The 22,781-nt window shown below is 38.7% G+C and overlaps 2 long non-coding RNA genes across 2 annotated transcripts; both read right to left on the bottom strand.

Moving 5' to 3' along the window:
* Positions 1-7: 7 nt before the first annotated feature.
* On the bottom strand, positions 8-14,356 carry LOC142409783 (uncharacterized). Its single transcript, XR_012775769.1, has 3 exons — positions 14,313-14,356; positions 454-560; positions 8-223 (listed from the first exon to the last, which is right to left on the bottom strand). It is a non-coding gene; the product is annotated as an uncharacterized LOC142409783 (long non-coding RNA).
* LOC142409782 (uncharacterized) lies at positions 8,692-11,358 on the bottom strand. The gene is made up of 3 exons (XR_012775768.1): positions 11,324-11,358; positions 10,874-10,941; positions 8,692-8,813 (listed from the first exon to the last, which is right to left on the bottom strand). It is a non-coding gene; the product is annotated as an uncharacterized LOC142409782 (long non-coding RNA).
* Positions 14,357-22,781: the final 8,425 nt, after the last annotated feature.

Genomic DNA, 22,781 nt, shown 5'->3' with positions numbered 1-22,781 from the left:
TGTCAGAACATTAATAATCTATTAGAGTACATAGAGTTGCTCATGCAGTGCAATGGGCCAGGGGGTTGGTTTCAGGATTCGTAGCCAACACACAAGGGTATCCATTGCTAGCTCCACCAGGAACATACAGAGTGACCTTGAAAATGCAGCCTAGTAGTTATCTGCCTCAGTTTGCCCACTTGTAGAAGTCTAGAGATGCTTTGAGGTCTTCAGATGAAAGGCGCTATTAAATGCACAAAGTATTTATTAATTAATACTATGCTGAGAAAAAGACATTTGTGCTTCTAAAATGTAAATAATGCATTAACATCCCCCCCATAATACCAAAGTGCTTCTTCATAAGCAGTTATTTATAAATTAGATGGTGTACTGAGAAATTATTTAAGTAATCCAAATGACTAAAGACAAGACATGATTTCTGTGGGAGTGCCCCAAACATGCAAAACACTTTACCTACTCAGCTGTATCCACAATGCTTTGTTTTCTTTTTCTGGGACAGGAGGATGGAGGTTGCCAGTATGCCTCTATAAGAATGTTAATGGTTCTGGACAGAGTTTTTTCTGGGATTTAGAAGCAAAATTTCAGGGTTAACATTCTAATATACTTATTAATGTAATCATCTCCTCCCCCCAGTCATTATTCTCAGGAAATTCCTTTTGCATACACAGTTATTGATTTAATTGCTTTGAAGCTTTACCTTGGCTGGAATTCTAAGATGTCTCAAGTCACTCTCGACTCTGACAGTTCAGCAATTATATGTATGGATACTGCATAGCTGAAATGGAAGGTACAGTGCAAAACACAGGAACTTCAAAGACAGAAATTGTTGAGCGGAGAGAGAACACCTTATATTTCTAATTCAAACCATTTCAGGCTATAAGCATTTTAAAAAAAAGAAGTGCTGAACTTGACCTTTCAGCTCATTAATACAATAATTAAGGTTAGCTCTATGATGTGCCCCAAGTACCAAGTGACTTATGGATCACAAACTACGAAAGATTTGTTTCAAAGATAACTCTACCTCCTGCAATGAAAGTGGAGCAAGTTATCCATGCTAGATGTCCAGATGCAAAAAAGCTAAATGAAGACACCGACTGTGTAGTTGTTTGGCCCTTGGAAGAAAAGATCAACATCTATGTCTCGCCTTTTTAGGACAAATGGATTAACAACCACAGCAGCTTTAAAAACAAAGTTTCAGGTGCCAAATACAGCAAGCTACAAGCAGCACATTGTTTTGATTGGGCTACAGGAAGACTGAACTCTTACCTCGCTTCTCCAAAGCATGGCTGCATTTTGTCTCAGAAAATGATAGCTGCTCTTCCATTGTCCCTAAAGCATCCTCTGGCTGTGAGGATGTCTCCCCTGCCTTTAGTCACAGCTGAAGAGAAAGAGGACTCTTCTAGGCCTTTCTTCTCCTGTACTGGGATTTTCTCCCATTCATGTAGGAGGATGAGCTAAGCAGTGGACAACTCTGTTCCTCAAAATGTAGCATTGGTGTCTAATGGCTGAAATACACCATCTTGACTAAATGCCCTGTTTTGTTTGTGTTCAAGACAAGCAATGTAACTGGGTTTCTATGCTCTATGCAGTGCTAGAATCCTGCGTAGTCTTTGCTGGGACAGCAGCAGGAACAGTGTACCCTGGGCTTGGCGGATTCAAGGTGCAGCTGAACCATGAGTTTGCTTCCGTGTGGCCCTAGACTTTTGTATGGTGAAGGGCATGGTTTGTGGACCCAGGCTGAGCCCGCTAGACAGTTTCTCTTGAAGAAGTGCTGCACTCAGGCACGTATGTGCTTTCCTAAGCTAGTGTTAGTTACCTAAGCCAATGTGCAGAATGCTAAGGAGCACTAATGGTAATGTTTGAGTAGTAGAAATAAAAACCAGCACTAACAGAAGAGTGGTTAAAAAAAGACTTCAAATTTAACTAGGTCATAGATCAAAAGTATATAGAAATTATATACATAGTTTAGAGAGAGAGAGAGAAGGGTTTTTAGCATTTATTGGCTGTTCACATTAAAATAAATATTTGTGGGATTTTTACTAAATAGTAGAGTTAATTATATTTTATGAGATGAAGTATCAGACTTCAACTTTGACTTTGTTAACCTTATTATACTCCTCAATTAAAGTCTACCAATTTATCACTTCATGGGGGTAAAATCATCCATCGCAAAGTTTCTCAGTTACAGATCACTAATTAATTGATAACTGGGATAGAGTTTAATCGTTGTTAAAGACCCAGAATTTCTCACATTGCTGTTGCAGAACTGCATAGTCAATTAAGCAACAAGAACCTGCCTAGTTTACTTGGTTTATTATACTAATGCCTTGGGATGTTTGCATGAGATGATACATAAATTCACTTGTATCGTAGTTAATCAAATCCAAGACCGTGGTCTGTAAAAGTCACCTGTCTGACATCAGGAGAACAAGTGGGAATCAATGCCAAAGACCAAACCAAAGCAGCAACTTCTTAAACTAACAAAGTAATTTATGTTTTTCAAAGAGCAGAAACAGAGAGAATGCAATATTTTTTAGTTCCTTTAAGTTTTATTACGACTTTATGATACCATTCTTGCTGGGAGAGAAGAGTTTGGTGTCAGGGGACTGGTGCTGCTTCCAAGTGTAACTGCCTCAACCAAGTCAGACAAGAATGACAAAAAATACTTTTTTTGTCATTCTTTGTGCAAGTGAAAGAAACTTGTCATTCCAACTTCACAAAACAGCGCTAGAGATGAAATGCTCAACTCCACTGGGACAGCCATTTTTTTGCTGTTATTACAGAAGAAAATTATAACCATAAAAATGTCCAATTTAGAAAAAAGGTGCCACTTTAGTGTCATTTGCATAAAAGCTGTTACATACAAATTGTTACAAAGACAAATGTGTAGTACTCTTGTTGAAAATTGCTTATATCTTAGGTGCTTTGCCTGAAACGACATAAAGGCCTCTTCAAACTGAAATTCATTCTCAGGTAAATAAAGCTGAAAAAGAATTTTCACCTATTTGTATGTACGTGAGCAGTTTTTCATATTGTCTTAAACAGATTTTGACATGCATTTCTCCCAAACTTTTAAATTCCTTCCCTTCTTAGCCTGCTGGTGGCCTTCATTACAATAACTTGGCTTCTCAGATGAGGGCAGATGAAAAGCCTGTCCTGAGTGCAAGCTGATAAATCAGCTAAGATAACTTTCTGTAAATGCAGTGCAGCTGTTACTTTCTCCTGTTAGAAAGTGCTCTCATATATTCCTCTGCAGTGAGATGATCACTCTCCGGACCTGAGATGGGTTACTGATGTCTCTGTCACCACCACCGTTACCTACCGACTCAGAGAAATTTATTCATCCCTTCTCAGAAAGTCAACCAGATGTTGCTGTGCCTGCTGAAAGTAGGCTAGTTTGCAACAATCAAATAAGAAACTTTACTACATAAAATTTATTCTATTAAGTAGTCTGATTAACATTATTTTTTATTTCTGGCAACCAGTTTCCAAGGCATTTACGTCTAATTCATCAAACCCTCTACATGCTACCATGTACCATACCAATACACCATGGTATTCACAAACACTCCATTGTGTCTGAGAAGAAGAATCAAAGCAAAGTATATTACGGTACAGAATACATAAGCTTTGTTATCCCTGACTGTGAGACCTATAAACACACTGATGATCACCGAGACATTCTATGCGGCATTAGTAACACTCTATGTTATGTGGAATCATATGCAGCAAAATTAAAAATAAGGTGTTCTCTAGAACTTTAGACAGCCCAGCGCCAACAGCAGCAATATACCTACATAGACTTTCTCTGCTTTTCCAACAGATTAATTACTTTCTCAAGCAAAATAAATTAATAAAATAAAGAGAAAAATCTTGTTGATATGAAATCTAGTGTTTAATTGTTTAAATACACTGCAAGCACTAAATTGAAAAAGGTCTGTTTTGCCATGTCAGACAATACCCACAATTCCAGGTGAGGACAGAAGCATCTACATGTACTTCAAACATCTGAACACTAACTGTGAATGTGTAATTTTATAATTTAAAAGCAGTGTAAGAAGACAATTGTGACTAGTTCTCCTCCTTTTTTGTTCTTAACATGAAAAAATACTAATATCCTGCTTAGTCTTTCTCAGACCTAGATCCTGATGCCTTCTGGATGGAGGGTTCTGCACAGCTGTGTGACCATCACCAGGTCATGTGAGCTGGAGTGTCACCTTAGCTGGCACCTCTCCCCACCATCTGTGCCTCTTTTTGCACTATAATGCAAAGATATTTGCCTCCTATGCAAAGAAGTTACATGCTTTTCAAAGGAAAATTGGTAAAACACAGGGAAATAAAAAGTGTGTTTAGCTGTCATTTATATTCTCGTTAACTTGTTAGAAAGAAGCAATATTTTCACCAAATGGTGTCCTCCCAGGATAGTCAGTCTATGATGAATATTTCTTTTTGTTGCTTTCTGAGATGACTGAGTTATATGTACTTGTAACTGCCTGGAAATGGCAAATTCCTTAAACAGAAGCAACCACCACTTCCTCTGAGTTCAGAAAGACACGGTGTAGTCGGCAAAGAGTTGATGTTAATCCAGTTTCAATACTTATACACAGTAAATTTTTTCTATGCACAAAAGAAACAAATAAACCATTTTTGCACTAGTCTGTTAACAAGAATTACACCCTTAATTGTGATTCTCAGGCTTGCCTCAGGTATATGTCCAAAATGGGGTTTTTCTACCTGATGTTATCCAAAAATCTAATCCTGAAAACTATTCCACAAGTGAGAACACCTCCTTGACATAATTAGCCCCATTAAAATCAATTAAAGTAAGCATGAAAGTCAAGCAATTTGCATGAGCAAAGTTATTACAAGAATAAGATTTCTGTGGTTGTTATTTACTGCTGGACTGGTAAAGGGGAAAAAAAATACAGAAAATGATTTATTCTTCTTTCAAGTTTTAAACATGGCAGGTAACTGCAAACAACAAATTCTGCCAATTAAAAGCTCTGCTGGAGAAATGACCAGTGGAAACCCAGCCACTTCTGACGCTCCTGTGTTCATAGTGCGCCATAATAGCTGCCTTGATTGTTCTTTGCCCTTCTGAGGTGCAAAGAGAAAGTGGAAATATTCTCCAGTCTCTCATCAGGAATGCTAATGCGGTAAATTTCAAGCTAAAGACAATGTAAATTTAAGCCCTTTGATGCCTCACCCAAAGACCTTCTAGATGACAAAACTCTCGCCACTGGGCATGGTGTGAAGGGGCTTCACAGAGGAGAAACCATGTAGAGGAAAGAGTTTCCCCTTACAAACTTCTGAAATAGTTTTCTTTTTGTGTTGCTCTGTAGTTGGTGTTGATGATGTGGACCACCTCTTACATGTTTATGGTTCAGACTATTTGATTTTTTTTTTCCGCACTGAGTAAAGGAAAAGGAGGGAAAGATTTATCTTTGCGCCCTACTGTTTTATCCTGGTTCTTTGTCCTTGGCCTGGATTCATAATGAGCTCTGTGAGCAGCGTGAGCAGAATTGCTGGAAAACGTCTATTTTCAGTATTTTCAGCTACTTCTTTTCCTTGTTTTCTCCTCCTCCTCCAAATTTCTAGCCTGCTCCTAAATATTTACTGCAAACAAGATCTATCAGTAGGGAAGCCATGGTTAGCTCTCTCAGCCTTCCCTCTCCCTTTTATATTTCTTTTTTGTGCTATTTCTGCAATCTTTATGTCACTGCATTAGCAAATATACCACAGCATTATGTGCAGAAGTCCTTCCCCTTATGTATGTTATCGCTCAGTTGATGGAATTCAGATACAGAGGATAAAGTTTCACTTACACTCATCTATTTTCTGTTTCTCCAAATAAAATACAGAAAGAGAGAGAAAGAGAAGACAAAAAGATGTTGACATTAATGAAGCCTTCTTGAAAATCTAGGGTGACAATGAACTGAAAGAGAGAACATACAAAGGGAACTGTAAATTTGAGCTGAAAGTTGGATGAAAATATTTGAAGCCAACCAATAAATGTTTGCTACTAATACAATTATGAGGCTCATTGCAATTGCTCTTTGGTCTGAAATCGCTTACTTTTCTGTTAAACTGAAACCAAAAGAATTTATTCCCCTTTGATGTGGCTTTTCCACAGAGTGGTGGATATCAGAAATATCAGACAACTTTTCTCAAATCTGATAAAAATATTTAAATTAGAAATGAACATACGTTTTTTTCCCAAGATCCTTAGCGATCCTGTCAAATATTAGTTAGTAATCATTCTAACTTTAGTAGAATCCACCTTTTTCACAATATCTGGAGGAGACCAGACAAGCAATGACATATAGTGGTGTTCTTGATTGTTTAAGAATAGCTAACAGTCTTGTATTTTTGTTATTTTGTCTCTCTTACCCTGTCCCCAATAACCTACTTGTTTGCTTCCTTTATTTGTTGTGTCTCGTGCTATGTTTTCTGACAAAGGAAAATGGAAAATAATATAAACTGTAGCAGCCTAAACACAAAACCAAAAGAATGCAGGAGATACGAAATTTTGAAGAATAACTTGCTAAAGGCATAAAAATAATAATAAATTTTTTTTCAAATACATCAGAAGCAGGAAACCTGCCAGGGAGTCAATCAGGCCTACAGGTGTAAGAAGAACACTCAAGGAAGATAAGGCCATGTCAGAAAGCTAAATGAATTCTTTGCATCAGTGTTCGCTGCAGAGGAGCTTAGGGAGGTTTCCACACTGGAACTATTCTTTATGGGGGGACAAATCTGAGGAACTGTCTTAAATCGATGTGTCAGTAGAAGAGGTTTAAGAACAAATAGATAAAATGAATAGTGACAAATCATCAGGACCAGATGGTATTCATGCAAGAGCTCTAAAGGAATTCAAATATGAAATTGCCAAACTACTCACTGTGGTGTGTAACCTAGTGCTTAAATTGGCCTCAGTACCAAAGGAATGGAGGTGGGAAATATGATACAAATTTTAAAAAGCATTTTGGAGTGGGGAGGGAGATCCAGCAAGCTGTAAAGCAGTAAGTCTAATTTCTCTACTGGGCAAATTGGCTGGAAATATTGAAAAAAAAACCCAAAACCAAAAAAACCACCAAAACAGAATTAGCAGTCTTATGGAGAAATGAATTAATGGAGATGCTATAAACAATGAATAAAGTAAAGGTGTTTCCAGTCAATGATTCATTCTGTTTCTCTTAGATGCCTGTCATAGGGTAGATCTATCTTAAATTAGGTATCTGGTATTCAGGGAGTGAAGTTGAGATGAGAAGAATACAATACTGAGTAGCTGGGTGGTGAAATGGCAAGTAAAATAAAATGCAAGTCTATACAAAGGAAAAAACTCCGAAGTAAAGATAACTAATGATAGGTCCTATACTAGATACTATAATTTTAAAAAAGATGACAAAGTAATTTGGATTGCCACTCTGAAGTGAAATATCAAGTATCAGATTTAAAACAAACCAAAGGAAGTATCTTTTGATGTAACTGTGGAACCCCTTGCCAGAATACATTTTGGATGGTAAAAGTATAAATAGTTTCAGAGAACAGTTGGAAACCATGAAAGAAAAGTCTCTCAAAAGACATCAGGTGTCCCACTCAGCTCAGAATCCCCTTGCACAACATATTACCAAAAAGTGGGAGACTGTATTGGGGAAGCATCTATACTTGATTTCTTCTGAAGTTCTTTCTTTAAACATCCATTACAAGCTATTTTTAAAAGACAGTAGACTAGATTTGATGGACCTATGATTTTTCCAGTATATCCACTCTTATATTAGATTTTATGTAATTTGGTATGATATGACCAAGGAAAACTTTCAAACAAAATCCACATTGTACAAGGATTCCCTGTATCAAATGTTTGCTCCATTGGACCAGTGTTATGGTGAGCACTTTTAAAGCAGTGAGTTCTTCCTTAAGCTGAAGTACTTATTAGCAATCTTGCTTAATGCAGTTGGAATAGCCAGTGAGGCTCTTACCAGTTCTCAAATAGGTTCAATCCAAAGCCAGAAAGCTTGCTGCTCACCCCCTTCACAGTGTGCTTTCACCAATCTTTTAGCCGTGTTTATCACCTACAACTTTATCTCTGTCTGCTTTGAAATAGTGAAAAGGAAGGAGCCTTTCTCAGGACTACCAATAATTCATCATCCCCAGACAGAAACTAAAGTACTTAACCATGGATTGTATTTTCTTCTTACCGATAATTCCTTAATGATTAGCAATTTCTCTAATGTGTGACAGTAAATACCTTTGAAAGAAAGCTGTCTTCCTTTTAGGATCATTTAGCCCTGAATATGCCACAGGTCCAGTTATCTGGGTCTTTCTGGGTAGCTTGCTGATATCTCTAGCTACCCAGGAGTTAGATGGTTTACCACACATCCATCTGTCCTCTCAAAACCTGTAACTACTCACTCCATTTGGCAGGGTGGAATAACATATTGTTCAATTACATTAAAGGTTTGATTTTAATTGTTTAATATTTCCATTAATAACGTCTCCTTAAGTCATCTGTTCAGATTTTGCAATGTTAAATTGTCTTTGAAACTTAGAACAAATGCAAATTGAAAAAAGGGGCTAGTTAGCTCTCACCTGGCTTATGATGAAATGTTTCTGTATGTTAATGTTTTGGTTATTAAAATGTATAAGGACAGGAAAAAAGCATGGAACAGACAGCATCAGGGATTGCCTTAGAGTATCTCTCCGTGGAGGAACAGCACTTTGGATCTCTCTGACAGCAATGACAGATATTCATGGCTGAGATGGCCCAGGTCACTGTAAGCCCAGAAGAGAACAAAGACAATACGCTGTACCTGTAAAGAAAGTACAGGGCAATGAAATATGTACCCAAAGCAAAGCTGAGAAGGTGACAAATTAGCCACTGTGAAGCTGACCACGCTAGCACACAAACAGAGGGGAGCCGGTGTGGAAGGCAGGAGTAGTTTGTTCTGATGAACTTCCCTCAGTTTCTTCAGGGCAATGAGGAACTTAACCAAAACTAGTTCCACAAAACCGAGAAGGGACAAAGGAGAAACAAGTTGTGGTCCTTTCCTCTGAAGAGGGGAAGCTGACAAATGAGGAGCGCAAGCAACTATCTCCAACTCATGTAGGAGCTGGAAACTGAATCCAGTGTTCCTGTTTTCCACATCAACAAAGTAGGGAGTTTTCTTATGTTTATATCATTTGAAGGAAGATTGGTTTTTTTTCAAATGATGCCATCAAACTACTTCACCACACATTGCTAAAAACATAAATGGGAAAAAATATGATGGGTGCTGGAAGTGTGAAAAACCATGTATGTCAAGGTGCCAGGTTTCTGAGAACTCATGTCGGAGCTCTTGACCGATAAGGTCCAGACAAAACCATTTTACAATATAAACTGTTGCTGTCTCTGTAGGTTTTGGTAGCACATCTCTGAGGCTGAGCCATTTTTGTTTTTAAGCCTCTCTGGGTTTTTAGAAAGATGTAGAGGTATCTGGGGAAATGAGGAAAAAAAAGGACCTGAAACTCAGAAAGGTTTTAGATGGATTCTGAGAAACAGAAGAAAAATGGAGAGGAAAAGTCAGATGGAATAGGAAGGAGAGGGGACAAATAGTGAGAAGAAGAAAGGGAATAACTCAGTCCCTGTGGATAATGAGAAGTTTTTATATATATGTATATATATATATGTATACATATGTGTGTGCCAGTGTGTGTGTATATATATAAAATACACGTATCAAACCCACGTCTATTATTAAATGACTCATATCCCAGACTGAAGGCTTTTTCTTGGAGATATGCACCAATGATACTGACAGATTTGACACTATCCAAAGGGAATTCTTGCTGTGGAGGCTCAAAGTCCAAGGCTAGTCCAAGGCACCTCTCACAAGATCCCACGGGAGCCAGGGGATTAGACTTGCTGTGCCCACAGCAGTAGCTCTTTAAAGTTTTATATTTTGGAAATGAAACCGGCTAAGAAAAATTCATCCCAATAAAGTGAATTGTCTTGCCCAAATGTAAAAAAAAAACAACAAACAAACCAGGACTGTGAGGAAGAGAGTGCCCTGGAGTTTTTTTTGACAAATATTCACACCTTGTGCTCACAATAACTGTGAGCTGAAAGCCTAGAATATCGCTGAGCTGCCTCTTTAAACACAATACCCTTTCCCCTTTTTTCATTTAGTTATCTCCTTCTCTGCTCCGTGGCTCAATCTGCATATGTTATTGGCCTTGATTCCCAGGGCTGCCACCTTAATCTGTAGTAGCTAATAGTACAACCTCACACATGGCCTGGGACCAGGCTCAGGTTAACAAGAAATCCAAAAGCAAATGGCTGGGGGAGGTTGCTATAAAATAACCACTTGAAAATTCAGGCTGTGATTTTTTTTCACATTTGCATGGAGGAAGCAAAGCTTTTAGTCTCAGAGGTTCAGTCAAATGCATTAAAAAGATGAACATTTTAGTTAATGTTCTAAGAAGATTTCTAAAAGCAGTTTTGATTGTGTACTATTAACATTAATTAATTTTTATACTGAGACCAGCCGTTATATTAGTAGAATGCATATTTTAATCAATTTCTACTTGCTGTTTTGTGCAAGTTAAAGGTAGCTTTGTGGTTTGTGCCTAGTTTATACAGTGCATTTAACTCACTGTGCCTTAGGTAATGCTCATCTGAGGTTCAATGTATACTCTAATCAGAGCATGATACAAGAATTATGAATGAAACCCCGACAAGTAATGGGGTTGTTTTCATTTTGGACCATAGTGGAATATACCTTCTCTAAACAGGTGCTTGAATGCATTATTAAATAACACAATACTCAACTGCACTATCATCAAAAGCAGGCATAAACAGTTAGGATGAAATTTCTTTTCAATAGCAGCTTACCTGCATCTGAAAGCAGCTGTTTGATATACATTTACAATCATTCTGTCACCGGTAAATTTAAAAGGATCCTGTCAAAAGATTTTTTTTAAACAGTTTTCAGGTTATTATATTAGAAATATTTTATCATTTGTTATGAACAATTAAAAGATAGTAAAAATTAATTAATTTCCCAATTATTATTTTTTTCTCACTCTTATTTGACAAACAGTGAGACTTTCTGCTCAGGATTGCTAAACAAGTTTGAAATAGGGAGTGGGCTGATGTTTATTTCTTTAGTCACGAACAGTACTGATGATACAGATGACAAGATGCTTAGACTGGGAAGTGCTCACTGGACCATCCACCCCACACTGTCCAGCCCCAGCAATCCCTCTTCTCTCTCATCCCTTGGCACTTCCCTCCCAGCCTCCCTTCACCACCCAAAATAAAACTGCTGTTGTGTCTCAGCACCAGGGAAAGGGGAGACCAGCAGGAGGTCAGACTTGGTTAGATCAGGAGACAAAACCCAGTCCCATAAGAGGTTCTTCTGCTTTCAGCAATAATCTGCTCAGGCCTCTCTGATCCTAAACACAGCGGCTTTTCTAAACTATTGGATGAGGAGATATGAAGTTCTGAAAGACAAAAGAGAGGGTGAGTAAAGACAGTAGGGGTTGAAAAGACATTAAAAAAGAACGTGTGATGGGGGCTAAGAGATATTCAGAGAAACTTTGATACAGGGAAAAGTCTGAAAACCAGTTTCTCAAAACAGATCCACTTTCACTGTATCTCTGCTCTGCCTTCTCATGACAGCCCTCCACTTGTTCCTGCAGTGACCAGGGCCTGCCGACCCATGCCACCAACCAAGGCCTTGGTCCATCCCCATTAAGCACAGCTCCACCAGAAGACATTATCACCACCCCGCTCCTCTCAATGGGCTTGCCCCTCATTTGCCCTGGAAAGTCATTCCTCACACTCACATGGGATGGTCCTATGGTCCTGTCCCTCCCACAGTGCCCGTCTCCGCACACTGCCCCTCGAGTTTTTTCTCCTCTAGCTGCCATTGCAGGACTTTTTGTTCTTTAGCAATTCTTTGAGGTCCAAAGGGAGGTCCAGTTCACTGTGCCAGGAGCTGTATACATACACTGTAAGAACCAGTCTCTGCTGCAAACTGCTTCCAGGATGAACAGACTGGACAAACAAATGTTGGAGGGGAAAATGGAGGCACAACTTCACAAATCGACAGCAGTGCCTCAGGCTGGTCTCCTGCCTTCCAGATCAGAAGTGCTTAGCTAGGCTAAGCACTGTGCCAAATGCCTGCCCACATCTAACCCTCCCATCTTCCCCACTCCCATGAATGTCATAGTGCAAAGACTTCTCTTCTGAAAGTACAGATGTGAAAGAATGGGTGGAAAAAAGAAGGGCTGCAAGGGTACGCTACAGATGGACTGAAAAAGAGTTTCAGATAGATAGATAAAATGAGTGTATAAGCAATATTTGTATGGTCACCATCAGGTGACCAGTCAGGTCACTGTCAAGTCCGTCTGACCAACACAAACCAGGCTTATGTTGGCATACCCTCTCTAGCAGCACTGTCCTGTCAGGAGCACAGTTCAGTGCTGCTGCAATCCAGATCAGCACATCCACGATTCAGGCTTCAAAGCACTAACCTATTCTAAAGATCCTGATAAGAAGTGATGACTTCAGTTTCCACCATGGCATAAAACAAGGCCATCAGTCCCTACCATTCTGTTGTTCAGTAGATCTCAAAAACTAAGTATTGTTAATTAAGTTTTCCTGTATTAGTAACTCATATTACTGATTACTGATAAAATAAGCATACATATGCTGGAGGTATTTGGCATAAACAAGCACCAGTGGATTGCACATTGGCAAGCCTACAGTGACGTTAAGTATTTAGAAGACATGATGGAAAAAAAAATCACTGTAAGCGATGCCAGGAAAAGTTGCCGCTTTAAAGGATTCTGAGATTGAAAAACCCAGGAAAATTTCAATGACTATATGAGCAACTTATCCATTACCATTCCAGACTCAGGCTCCAAAGATATTGCATACCTGTCCCTGCTAACATCTTCCAATTCTGTTTTGATGTCCATTCATTCCTGGACTCCCAGCTGAGAGTAAGACTTGGCTTACGAGGTCTTAAGACCTGGCTTATGAGCCACTGCTGCACACAGGCTTGTGGGAATGTCTTTCTAGCCTTTACCAGATGCAATTGCAATCAATCACCTAGAAATGAAGAATTCACTAGTTCATTACTAGTTCCCTGAGCCATCCAGCCTCCCCAAAATTCTTCATAAAACTTCTAGTTTTCTAATATTTAAATTAAGTATTTCAATTACCTAATACTTAGCAATGTTGCTTATGTTTCTCTAGATTTCTCTTTTCCTACATGGACTTGGTTGGAAAAACTTCTATATCAAATGTATATCTTAATTAAAGATAAGCTGTTTTAAGTGCAGGAAAATTAAAAACATTTCAAAGTTATCATTTTTCTCTCTGTTTCAAAGATGCAAATACCAGAAAGAGAGCAGTTAGACTTTAAAAGAAAAATTTATGAGTATTTCCCTCTTGGTACTCCTTCCAGTGCTTCCTAATTAAGGACAAGCCAATACAGTATCATGTACCAATCTGGTATTTATTAACAAAGCTAGTCATGATTTTTAACTGATTATTGCTCAGAGGATCCTCCCCTCATTAATATAAATGAATTAGGAGGAATAGTGCCAAATGCTTCAAATGGGAATTAACATGAGACTGCAAGGTATAATTAGTTGAAAACGCTAAATACATCAAAGTATTAATTTGTGTGTGCATATATATATATGCCTATATATGTACCGCATTTATATATGATGTAAAAATATTATGTATATGTACATACAGTGCACATATCAGCTTAAGTGCAACTTACAGATGGATGCATACCTATTTTATTACATTATACCCTGCAGCTAAGGAAAACAAGGTATCAAGCTGAAAGAGGATTACAAAATCCGGGGAACAAAAATAGAGAGAGATCTGTAGAGGACAACATTGATAATATATGTCATTTAAGGCAAGGAGTCTCTGAATCAAACACCATTGTAGGTACAATATCACACCCCCATTGTCTTGTTTTCTATTAGTCTCATAATTGTGTAATTTTCTCTCCTTTCCCCCTGCCATTTATTTGCTTGTATGTGTATCTGTGTGTGTCTTTGTCCGTGTGGACTTGCTAGAGTGTAAGTGCGAGTACAGCGAGACTGAATCACCGCAGCCCAGACAATAATTTTACCCTGCATTTCAGATATTTAGGTTTATATTATACTTTTTTTCAGTGATTGTGACACCTTCTGCAGTTGTTTAGGGGAGTCTTACATTATTTGGGAAACAGAACAGCAGGGTCAGAATATCAAAAAACATAGAGGCAAATCAGGACATGTAACAGAAATATGCTCACCTTTATTTCTCAGCTGTACTCTGCACTCAGCTGGAAAAACAGCCTCTCTTTTCATCACCTTCTGAAACCAAAGCACAAGGTAGTCAGTAAGGTATAATTACTACGGTCCAAGCAAGCTGAGAGCTGAGCTACTACCAGTCTTGGGCCTGTTGGACCTGTTAATGCTACACAAAGGTGTAAGCCTGGGCTAGTACAGAGGGTGGCCAAATGTTGCTGCAAGAAAAGGCTTTGTCCAATTTCCTGGATTGATTTTCATGTTTCAGAAGGAAGCCACATTTGCTATGAACCAGAGAAGGTAGGGGTGGATACAGACACAATTTAAATAGGGAGAGGGGGATGGATGGCACAGCTCCATGACTGCAATCTCATGTCATGTTACAGGAGTGTTTGCTGTACCTCATAGTTGTAATGAAGAGCTAGTGCTTCTGTTCTCAAACTACTCTTCAGCTTTGGACTAGAGTCTCTAAAATGTTATCCAGAGTGAAAAAAAGAACTAAACCTTATCACCACTGTTCACACAGGCTGTCAGCCACACCTATACGTAGGGATCAGTGTCTTGTGTATAAGAGCAGCTAAACCGGATCAGACAAAAGGTCCATGTACCCTTTCTTTGACTATTGATGGTATCAGATGTTTAGGGAAGAAACATAACAGAATGGTCGTTCCCTAAATATACCCTCCCTGCTTCCAGCATTTGGCAACTTACAGATTCTTTTTAGGTAGTTACATCAGGTTGTCATATCTAATAATCCCAAGGAGGGGAGGGGACACGGTAGGACACAGTAATTTTGTGTTTGACCTACACAACTTTGTCTAATCCTTTTTTTTGAAGCCATTTTTCCTTTTGGTTCCCACAATATTCTCCAGCACCCAGTCATAATTTAGTGAGAAAGTACAAGCAGCTGTCCTCTTTTTGTTTTTAAATTGTTCCCTGGACCTTTCACTGATTGCCCCCTAGTTCCTCTTCTTTGAAAGTTTCTTCCATCTCCACCTTCTCCAAGCCATTCATGACATAGTAGGCTTTCCCTCCTTGGTTAGCTTTTTTTGTCCAGTTAAGTGGCCTAGTGTACTTCAAAGTTTGCAGGATATGGAAACTGTTAAATGAAAGCAAACAACCTAATTTTAAATAAAAACTTTTCACATCATGCCCACATTCATTCTCTGCTACATCATCGATAATATTTATCTGCTATCTTAAAATATACCTTGGAACGTGTTTTTAAACTGAAAGGTTAACAGATTACAAGCAATTTAAGGTGGAGTCTGAATTTTTGTGTGTGCAGGGACAGGTATGATGGTGGGGTCTTTCAATACGACTGCAAACAAGATAATAAATGAAAACGAATGTATGGAATAGTAGCACACATATAAAAACATTTAACAGTCTGAGCTGTTCTACTATAAAAGAAATGTAGGGTTCAAAACATTTGCTTTCACCAGTGAAGAAAGCCCTTTATGGGCTTACTTATGTAACACACACTTGTGGTCATAACTGCTTCACTGGTATTTTAACCTTCAGGATTTCTAGTCCTCTAAATATCTAATTAGTACTGCTTTTTTAATGGTTTTATAAAAGCATCTTGGCATGTATGCACAGAATGGCCTAGTGCCAAAGTACCATAACGTGCAGGAACAGTAATGACTCTGTCTCTGCACTGACTCTCTGTGATAGAATATGATCGGAAAAAAATCAAATGCAAAGCTGACAGAACATCTCACATTTCTGCTAAATCTCATAAACCTTACTCAGAGTAAGACTTCCATATCTTTGACTGGCCTTTGGTTTTTTTAGACATAGAGCATGTAATTTGTTCCTTTTTTGCCTTTTAGCTCTTCATGTCATCCTTGACCTGCACATATTGGTCATATATATTGGTCAAATCCCATCATCCCTGTGAGACAGCTGCAGAGGAAGAAGACCAAGGCATAAAGGAGCTTGTCAAAGGGACACTGTATAGATACTCAGAAGAGATTTTCTACAGCAGAGTATCTGAGAAGTTTGATTTTGCTCTGGAGCCACAGCCTAACGCACTGCATGGGATGTTCAGCAGATGCAGTAGCCACTATACTCAGGCAGAAGTTAAAGTGCTGCTATATATTCAGCCACAGACTCTTTTCTGTTCATCAATACCTTCTGCAAAGAGGCCTTTTTCTAAGCATCTGACCAATTTGAAGGCACAAGTTAATGCAGAAATCCCAATAAAGGGCTTAGGTTTTGGCCTAACGCTTCCTCCCACTTGTTCAAACTAGTCCTTAGCCCATTCTCAAAATCAAAGTATGATGTTCTTCACTTCTGCTTCCTGGCAAATAATGTATAGGCTCTAGCAAGTATATCTCACACACCAGCAAGGCCTAGCTAACATAATGGTCCTTTGGTGCCACTAGCAGTCCACATAATTTACAGTCACCCTCAGATTGCTCTAACTCATGGCAAGGGACAAAAGCTGGCTAATGATCAGTCAGTGCAAGGTGGCATCTTTGCTCACACCTCCCTCCCAATTAGCACTCCTTGCTCCTTGCCTGCAGCAGAAAATCTGGGCCTTTATATTATTTTCCCACAACAGCAGCCTCCATCATTAATTAGTGTATGGAAGCTCTGGAGATCCATTGGGAACAGAGAAAAAACATCCTCCTGTGACAGTGCTACTCATGCTAACAACTCCAATTCCCCTCAAGCTGTCAGTGACACATCCTTGAGCTTCTGGTGACCCTGAACAAGACCTTCCTTTGGACTCAGGGAAGGAAACAATGAGATATACAACTCATGAAGCTTACGGCTTCCTGACTCATGATTGTATGATCTGTATCTAATGGGGTTCAAGCTGAGTCCAAAGCCTTTACTGTAACTGGGGCATTGGTAATGTCTCTATCCCATGTGTATTCTCTGTTGACTAATAATGCACTTTAGCTTACAAAGATGTGTCTTTCCAGTAGGGACCTGATTTGGGTATCCCTTCTCTGTTTTCCCACCTATTTTCCTAAAACTTGTGGGAATGCAATGTCTTTGGACCTTAAAATCACCATCAGCTGTCTTACAATAAGAAGCCAGAAAGACAAAAGCCACCTTGGGGGAAAAAAAAAAATAAGGTAAATCTGAGAAAGGTCTGTTCTTGTGCTTTGATTCCAGTAGAAATCTGGCTAGACTAGAGATTTCTCAAGAAAACTGGAAGTTATAATTATTTTTTACATATTTTGAAACAACTATGGATAGGATCAGAAATTTAGATATCAGATGAAACTTTCTGTGGTTCATGAGTCACTAATAATGTCACACTTACTTTCTGTATGACACCAGGTACAAGAAGAGAGCATACACATGGCATAGGTGCAATATCAATCAAAAACACTATTAAAAATACATTAAGAAATGAGGAAGTAGTTTCCCACTAACAATTAGTTTTCCAAATTTATGTAGCTTTTGTACAGCTGTAGGTATTAGCCCAGATTTGCAAACACCTTTGCCCAGCAAAGAACAGCTCAAGAATATATGATTTCTTTTCTCTGTAGTTTTATTACAGAAGGAAAAGTTCCTGGTGAACTCAGCGTCTGCCCAGTTCAGATCATGGCTGTACTACCAGTCTATGCACCTTGTACTGATTAGGCTCCCAAAGTCTTAGTTTGACATCCAATTGGTTCAGTTTAAATCTGCAAATGGTCTGAGGTCAGGCCTTTGGCTGTTGTAAGGTGCTGATCAGCAATCTGAAGGGGATATCCCCAGGATATGAAATCTATTGACCTATTGACACAAAATCTCTGATGGTTGAAAAGAGCTGTCAGTCACGAGCGGTGGAGTCTCTGCTAAGCAGGATGTGAAGTAAAACAAGCACGTTTCTGGATTATTCCCTAACAGTATCCCCGTTCAGATTTTTTATTGACCTTGAGCACGAGTTAACTCCTATGATAAGGGTCTGCCAGTAAAAGGCAGAGTCATCAGTCTAGATCACAAGGGAAAATTAAGTTTAAACATCAACTTTGTTCTTCAAATGTTAAATAATGCTTCTAGCATCAACAAGTTCCAAGTACAATTCTGTTTTTTCTATTCACATTCTTTCCCATTCTTGTCCCATTAATGAAGAGCACATACCTAATGTGTCTGGTCTGGTATTATCACATATAGAAGATGTCACCTTCAATCCCCTGTCTGTTATCTAAGCATACATGCCACAGGGCAGAAGAACTCTTATACTATCCCCTTCCCCTCCCTGCCCCCCTCCCACCCCCAGGCAGGACTGAAAAAGAAAGTTCTGTATCTTACACAACACCCATATGGAGGGCTGCAGATGACAGAAGGATGGAGAGGGGATAAGGACCAGGTCAAAAGAAAATGTAGAGAAGGCAAAATATTTCAGCTGCCTTTTAAAATATAGAAAGTTAACTCAGATTAAATTGATTCCAGAACAGTATGCATTCTATTCCAGCAATATCTATTGCCATATGGGACTTTTAAATACTGGGTTTGGAAAGGAAAGAAAAGAACACAAGGTAACCTAGTTAAAAACGCACCAGAAGTATGAAGACAGCAGCCCAGTCTGTTACTTGATATTCAAACCTTCTCAAAACTTTACTGGGATTTTTTTTCTTCTTTCTTCTTGGGGATTCTATACTGCTATGATCAAACACTTGACAGCCATTTTCAAGTAATTTTGCATGATTTCCATACTGAAGAAGTATTAAACATAAGATTCCAAGAAACTAGTCAGATTCTGTGCATTTTGCTATTTTCTCCAGCATAAATACCCTAACCAGTGCCCCTAAGTATAGTACAATATCATACTATTTTTCCATATTTTCTTTTCCTCATAGAAAATTCAAAGCTTTTACATGTTTTCATATTTATTATACATTTGGATCAAATATCTCTTGAATATGTAGAAGGGAACAATGAACAACAATATTTTGGAGCGTATTTGGTGATGAGTGTTCAGGTACATCTACCTATCCTGTGATGCATTTAAATTCTCTTCATTAACAGCTTAGAATAAATAAGGTTTTTAGCACTATGTCTGGAGTTAAAAAATATACAAATCAAGTAAATGTATGTTAAAAAGTAAAATACAGCTGTGAAATAACAAAATACATTTAAAAAGCAGGAAGCGATATAGTCTAACTGCAAATGAGTCATCTTAATGGCATAAGAAGAAAAACATACATGAATTTGGCATTACAGTCAGCATCACAATTGTTCTGGTAAGAAAGGAAGGGGAGAGAAAGAGAGAGACTGACTTTAGATGGCTAAGTGCTGCCTATTAGCAGGGAAACAAGTACTCTACTTTGTAAAAGTTACCTTTTTATAACAGTCTGAAGTTTTTCAGCTGATAAATGTAAATATTAATCATTGTCTTCCAAACTACTACACTAAATTTCTATTTCACTTACATCCCAGAGTGAGGCACTTACGTAGAAACAATTGCACTCTGTTCATTAATTTGAAACCATTCTGCAGTGATTAACATGTGAAGCCTGCCAAAGCATTTTCAGGGTGGTTGTTGCACTTTTGTGTATGTACAGTTAAGACCACTAGAAAATGCTGTGAGTAACTCTGAACATCATGTAACACTGAAATAACTTAAATAATCATTCTTTAAACCCAATGTAAAAATGTTTTTAAAGTATAAGCATGCCTCATATAAAGAATAGAAAATCTATTTGTCTTTTCATTTCAGGGGATGCCTTACTATCTCAGGAGCTTCTTTAAAGGTGACCTACAAATAATTTACCAGAAATTAGTTTTATATAGCTCGTACTTCATGAATGAATGAAGAATGCCAAAAGGTTTATTTTATTCTTGTTACTTGAGTGAGGTTTGGGGTTTTTTTATCTTTGAGATATTTTTAAATGTCAGTTTCGGTTTTCCTGTATTTTAATCACTGAACTGATTAGTGATTTAAAAATACATATCAGCATGGTTGAAGAGGATGGGGAAAAAAGAAAGATTTTAAACTTACCCTTTCCAAAAGGTTATACTGCAGTACAGCTCAGTGGTGTTAACAAAAGAAAAATACAAAAAGTAACACAAATTATCACTAAAACGCCTTTACTTTCCTTGATTCATTCCTCCCTTTATCTTTTTGACTGTTATGATGTCACCATTTCACCAGCATTTCAGGCATAGATCATAGTAAATGGAGTTGGATATATAACAGGAAAAAGAAGGAACAGAGAGGGGAAAAAAACCCCCAATTCATAACTGTCAAGCCTTTTTACATTTAATAAAGTACCAAAAATATAATCTAAGCTCGCATTCACTTTTTCCTTGTTTATCTTTAAATACCTCTTAAAAACCCCCAAACCTGCTGCCTAATGTATAGAGATATGATCTCAAGAAGTTCAGTTTTAAGGAGTTTTTTAACCAATAGTCCTTCTTTCTAATTAGGGATGGACTGAAGAATCATGGCACTGATTTGCAACAGCAAAAGATGTGACAATTCATATTCAGTTCTGTTTAACCGAGCATGTTATGCATGATGTGCAAGAGAGTCACCTTGCTCCTTTACATCAACACCTGGAACAGGTATGGAGGCAGCATGCTTAGACATTGGCAGGGAAGGAGCATCCTGTCTTATTTTATAAGGTCCCCATCTGTCCATCTTGGAAGCAACAGCATAGAATGTTTGGCATGGACCCTAGTTCAAGGACTGCAATGAGGATGTCCTATTCAACCAACCAAGAGTGCTTTTTGTCTCCCTTCCCCATGTCTGCAGCCAGGAGCCTGAGGCCTTCTGGCCTGAATACCTACTAGCCATTTACTTCGTAGCCACTACTTAAGACGATGCACTTACGAAGTAAAAGACAATCGTGATGAGATAGGGAGGCAAGGTAAATAATATCCAAAGACATCCTGAGCCTTTGAGAAATGCAGGAGACTAGTGACATTCTTGTTGCTTGTTTTCATTGTTGTAGAAAATCTTTTTGCAATATATATAAAACTACATTAACCAGTTTTGTAAGGCTTTGCAGATAAAAGTCCACAGCTGTGAAAAATACTACAGCTCTGGATGGAGATGCATTGGCAAAGCTGTGTGAAGCTGTTTTGCATAAACTCGTGCTCATAGGATTCTAGCTCCTAGCTGGTGCTACCTGATGTGTAAATACTGCAGATCCCTTCTTCTTACCTGTCTTAGTGCTTTGAACAAATCAGAACACAAGTGTATGTTTCTTGCCTGTTTTAGTTTCATGCTATTGCTTTATCCCCAAGTACCACCTAAAAACCTCTCTAGCTGAAGCCATATCAGCATCAATAAACTAGAAAGAAATGCCTGTTACTTTTTCCAAGCTACTAATCTCTTTGGAGAAAGAAGTGGTTGATATGAAGTTCCTGGATTATTTTCATTGTCTTTAACATTAAAAGAAAGAGAGGGAAAGAGGGAGAGAGGGAGAGAAGGAAGGGAGCTCAGTCCTCTGACCACCTCTCACTTATCCTTGGTTCATCCAGGTGTGTCACAGTCTTCAGTGGAAAGTCTATGGATTTACACCACTATGAAAGGGAACTGAGTGCCTCCAGTCATGAAGATAGATTTCTTTAATGGCAGCCTTTCTGGGTTCTAAGACCTTAGGCTTGCATTAAGAAAGGTTTACCCCACAGAGGCTAAGGGTGAAAAGGACAGCAATGCATCACCCTCCTTTCTGTCAGCTACCGACCTTCACCTCTCACACATCCTCCTGAAGTGGGACATAAATGCGGCACCGGTTCATTTACTCTGAGCTATACTCTGCTCCTTCTCTACCCTACCAAGCTGTTTGTGGTTGCTCACTGGAGCCATCTTGAGTGTATTTGCCACCAGCTGCTTCCTACAATCTCGTTGCTCCCCTAGCCACCTCCAGAGTGTTACACCACGCTGCAGGAGCCCACAGTGCCATTTGCCAACACCATCTGCCGGACCTCCTGAGCCAAGATTACCTCCTCCTAAACCCACACCCTTTCTATCAGGGTTTCAAAGCCTGCAAACAAGGGGTCACAATCTGAAAAGAAAGGCTCAAAAAATCTGAAGCTGCTGTTCTTATTCCCAGCATCTTTTCTTTCTCCTTCCAGCACACAAACATCCTCCTCATCTTGCAGTAATTGTTCTGGGGGAAAAAGAAAATGCCCGTACAACTTTTGGCTGCTATTTTAAGCATATGACCAGCCATGTCAAAGCTGTGAGGTGACAGTCCTAATAGTATCTTCTCTGTCTCCAGACTGCCCCAGACCAAAGAACTGAAACTAAAGAGCCAGATGGTGGTCATGTATACTTATACCTGAATTCCAGTCTTTCTCTCTCTTGGAAAGTCTTTTAATAATAGAATTTAGAAGTTGCCTATTCCTGTATCGCAAGCTTGTGAGACAGTTACTGCTCCCTACACATCCTTAACGTCCAGAAATTTCTTATTTACACATTTCTCCCTTTCAGCTCTAAAGTATCTGCATTGGATTGACACATCCCAGCAGTACTGAAGAACTTTAGTCTTCCTCTATTGCTATTCCCTCTTCGC

This window comes from Mycteria americana, chromosome 5, assembly GCF_035582795.1.
Source record: "Mycteria americana isolate JAX WOST 10 ecotype Jacksonville Zoo and Gardens chromosome 5, USCA_MyAme_1.0, whole genome shotgun sequence".
Lineage (NCBI taxonomy): Eukaryota > Metazoa > Chordata > Aves > Ciconiiformes > Ciconiidae > Mycteria > Mycteria americana.
This window is presented reverse-complemented; position numbering and strand designations above follow the sequence as displayed.